The sequence below is a fragment of the Cicer arietinum genome, chromosome 2, assembly GCF_000331145.2.
Source record: "Cicer arietinum cultivar CDC Frontier isolate Library 1 chromosome 2, Cicar.CDCFrontier_v2.0, whole genome shotgun sequence".
Lineage (NCBI taxonomy): Eukaryota > Viridiplantae > Streptophyta > Magnoliopsida > Fabales > Fabaceae > Cicer > Cicer arietinum.
The window spans coordinates 46,569,693-46,574,583 of NC_021161.2; the positions used below are offsets into that span (position 1 = coordinate 46,569,693).

General features: G+C 26.7%; 1 long non-coding RNA gene across 1 annotated transcript in view; it reads left to right on the forward strand.

Annotated features, from left to right (window-relative positions):
• The window catches only part of LOC105851658 (uncharacterized), a 2,178-nt gene extending 1,477 nt beyond the window's left edge, over nucleotides 1-701 (forward strand). The window contains exon 2 of the long non-coding RNA XR_012162083.1: nucleotides 181-701. This is a non-coding gene — a long non-coding RNA (uncharacterized lncRNA). The remainder of the gene's footprint in view (nucleotides 1-180) is intronic.
• The last annotated feature ends 4,190 nt before the right edge of the window (nucleotides 702-4,891 follow it).

Genomic DNA, 4,891 nt, shown 5'->3' on the forward strand with positions numbered 1-4,891 from the left:
CAATTAAATAATATATTATTTAATAAATCTACTTTTGATTTTCATACCTATTTATCTTGCCGAATATATTCATATGTTTCACAACAATTAAATTCTTAGAAATTGTAGCAATGATGAAAATCAAAGCTTTTAATCTGTGTTTCCTTTGTGCACTGTTTCTTTTATCTGTTGTGGCAACAGAGACATTAAAAGTAGGTAAACAATATACAAAAGAGTCAAAGAAAAATGTTTTGGTAGATAAGTTTGATGGTGGGCGAAAACCCATAGATATAGAATCTTTTGATCAAAATAAGTCCGTTGGTGCGGGAAATAAAACAAGGGAAGAAAGGATGATGGAAAAGGAAGCAAAGCAGAAGGAAATAGTTTTGGTAAAGGAAGCAAAGCAGAAGGAAAGAGCTTTGGCAAAGGAAGCAAAGTTGAATGAAAGACCTTTAGCAAAGGAAAATAAAATGAAAGAAAAAAATAAAGAAAAAGGGTATGGGTCAGGGAGAAGGTCAATGCATTATTAGTTGTAAAAATAAAATATAAATAAAGCATACACTATAATCATTGCATGATTGGGTGAATGAATGATAATAATAATTGATGTTGTATACCTTTAAAAAAAATTGATGTTTTACATACCATGTATAACTGTTTATGTAAACATATGTACGTGATCATTTTTATTTTTTATTTTTATAACAGATTCGCTTCTTTAATCTCATTTAGTTCCTTTATTTATAATTTATGGACAACTAATTAATTATTTTTTATCAACAAATGTCAAATTGAAAATCCATCTTGAATCATTATTAATAATTTTAATTTTTTACAATAGTTTTTATTAAAAATAATGCAATTCATGATCATCTTCTTTCAATAAATATTAGATTTACTATACCCATTAGATAAACAACTTTTTAAAACTGAATCTAAGAAATGAGAATTCAAATTTATGATCATAAATGAACAAAGACTAGAAATATGTCAAAACAAATATTTCATCGCACGAAATAAAATTATTCTCTCAAGAACTAAATCATTTAAATTTATGCAGGTCAAAGATTAAACCATTTAAATTTGTCAAAAAAAAATATTTGAATTTGCAAAAAAAATAACATTATTCAACCAAATAAACGAAACAAAGGATTCAAGGACCGAAGGGTCCCCTAAACTTTTATAAAATATTTCGATATTAGTACGTTATTATAATTTTTTATTTCTGTACTAAATCTCAATGTTAGTATGTTATTATGTGGAATGTGTTCAATTTAAGATTCTTGGTGCTATGGGAGCATTAGGCGTTGATTGTCAAGGTTAAATTGTGGGTCAATGTGAGAAAAATAAAGTCTAGTCTTATGAACTATGAAGGTTAATTTTTAAAAGCGTCTTTTTTTGGGGATCAATGTGAACAATTCTTGGTTGAAGAGACGATAAAAGTATTTTAACACTCCAAATTTTATAATAAATTATTTTATTGATGAAATATAATTTCAAATATTTAAACTGATGTTAAAATTATTTTATAATATATGTTAATTAAATTTAGGATTAATTTTCTTTATATGATGTTTTAATCTTGTACATGTTAGACTAAATGAGTGATATAAATATCAAATATTATATTTTTATATTTTATATATTTTTCTAAAAATAATAGTATTTTAGTGTACACATTTTAAAGTATAAGATTTTAGGCGATTTTACGTGTTTATGTGTGTTTGTAGTTAATTTGATACTTTCTTGTATGCTGACTAATGTTAAGTGTGCTCACAATTATATTTAATTATTTTTAAATTTATCTTATTTTATTTAATTTTTTTACAAATAATTATCTTGAGATATTAGTAATATTGATATTGATTTTCTTTATTTCTATATAGTTGTTACAGTATGGTGATTTTTTACATATTCATTTAGATTTAGTAATTAATATAAATCGCTGATGTTATATTTATTTATTTTATCATTTTGACTAATCTATAAAGATGTTGTATTTTTATATTATTATTTTGAAAAAAATATTATAGTAATAATTGTAGTTACTATTTTGAGTATGAGAGTTTTGAATAAAATTAGATTTATCTATATTAAGGAAAAATAATATTATGTTAGAATGAGTGTTTTGGAGAAAAAGTTTATAGCGTGGATAAGTAAAATAAATTATTTATCAAAGATTTTTAGAAATACTAGAAAATAAATTTTAGACCAGACGACTGTTTACACCCTTATTTTTTTACTTATGCATATTAATTTGTGCTATTATTGGTTGGTTTTTTATTTCCTACATGTGCTGCCTCAGACTTTACTATCGTGTGTTGGGACTTACAGTTTTATTTTTATATCTCTACGTTTTCTCTCTACACCACTCATATTGCAATTAAAAAAATATAAATTGAAAGTCAGACTAAAGGCCGCGAAACAATTTTTCTCTCAATTTTGTTTCCACCAATTCTTTGTTGCTTGAATCGATCACAATCTCTGTCCACACAAAATTGGCCACTAAATCCATTTTTGGTGCCAATTTTATCAATCGTGGCTCCATTTCATAAATGCGTTTCTTTCGTTGGGCGAGCTATTTTTGGCCAAATTTGATCACTACGTTTGTCGTCTCAAAAAAATAGTATTTTTTTTGGATTTCTCTTGTCGAAACTTGCAAGAAGAACTAATCATTTACATTTTTTGTTGAAGTTGAAGTCGGACACTTATGGCACTCGGATGTGGAGATTATTTTATCATAATATAAGTAGGGTCTAACAAGCCTAGTGATTTCGAGGAAGTACAACTGAATGCGCCTGATCATGGAAGTCTGCCTGTATGCCTTAAGGCAAAATTGTTAGATATTGGAGATATTCGGATGGAGAATTCCTAGGTGACTAGGAGGTAGCACTCCAAATGTCGACAGCTACCATGAAACACACTTTACCTCTACTTTTGCATATATGTGACTCAGATGGAGTTAAGGGTGAAGTAGTAATGTCGATTTACAAGGAATGGGGTTTGAATTGTAAATGTTTCTATTTAAAAATTCCTGAAAAACTTAAGGATTTTACTCAGGAATGATCTTGGTTAAAAAAACACAAAACGGAGAACGTTATTGGTTAGCTTGAAAACAAAAATTCAGTTTATGTTTTAATTCAAGTAATCAATCAAACTTAATAAATAAGGAGATAAGAGAACTAATATATGTGAATAAAAATATTCAGCTTTTGAATACTTTTTAAAATCTGTTTGACCGGGATGGTTTATTCGTTCATGATCAGTCTTATCTTGTGTTTAATGATCCTTTATGTTTCACATAAATTTGTTGATGTTAAATCTTTGATCTGGAAACTCGATTCTGTTCAAATCAATTTGGAGAATGATGATGAACTTCTACAGATATAAGGAGATTGATACCGAGCTTCTGCAGAATTATGGAGATTGATAATCGATCTAGATTTTCAGTCTTGTACTTTCAGGAGATTGATGATCAATCTTGAGGTTCAGTGTTTGATCATGCTGGACGACTTCCCGATCAATCTGGATGACTTTGTACATACCAAAATTGATTAACTTTCTTGACAATTAAGTTGGAGAAGTTTCATACTTGTTTTATCTTTTTTGATTCATGAGTTTTTATCTTAGTGATTCGAATGCCTTCTTTGACTAGAATGAATCATACTTGTTCCTTGCCAAGTACTAATAACTTAAAAAAGTATAGAAGCTACAATGAAAAAGGTAAATATGCAACATACTTTTTTAAGATAAGTATATTAATATAGTGTGAAATGTAAGATATAATAAATTTGAGTTTTAGGTGATCCATTTTGAATGATGCAAAATCGATACTCGAACCAATAGATATTAAACTTGATTGATTTAGTTTAGATTCAAACAAGGAAAAACACCAAACAAATTTAATTGGTTTGGTTTGGACTTTTGGATCATTGGTTTTGTTCTTACACCTCTACATGAGTAAGCATAGTAACGGTCATATGACATTTTCTTAACGAAACTAACAAAAAATAATATTTATGTAAAATGGATCATAACTTAAAGATTAACTATGCTAATGAGATATAAATTAAATGACTAATTCGAAAATGAGATATAAATTAAATGAATAATTCGAAGAAACAAACTTAAAAAGACCTAAATGAGATAGATTAAACTTAAAATACTAAAAGTATATTTTAGTCTATAAAAAACTATTTTTTATTGATTATATATGAGTATTATGTTGTTGCAAAAATCTAGAATTATGTTTATGATTACAGAAATAATCAAACAACTTTATAATTCTAACTCTTATTAATCCTGTAGGAAATCAAACAACTTTATAATCTAGAATTATGAATCAAACAACTTTATAAATCAAACAACTTTATAATCTAGAATTATGTTTCTCTATAAGTCTAACTCTTATTAATCATGTAGGGTAATCGATGTTAGGATTTAAACGTTCTTTTAGGAAAGTAAGACAAATAGAGCATCATTTTAGAAGTTAATTGAACTTTTTAATGTGTTCAAATTTTTTCGTTCATCCAATTTAAAGTAGTACGTTGTTATTGACTAATTCTATGAACTCTCCCTCCTCTATAAATTATAGTGAGTAATTGTGGTATTTCTTTAATGATTGAAACTTTAGATGTGATATTTGTTTAAATGATTCATTGCCATGTATCAAGTGAATTCTTTGATGGTATTTAATTATGTATTAGTTTGTCTATTATTCACCATAAATTTCGAGGACGAAATTTCTTTAACGAGGGGAGAATTGTAACACCCCAAATTTAATAATAAATTATTTAATTTATCTAATGGGATTTTAAAGAATTAATTTAGTATTGCATGTGTTTACAATATGTGTTGACAAATAATTATGATTGATTTTCTTACATGTGTATTTGCTATAGTGTGATAATTT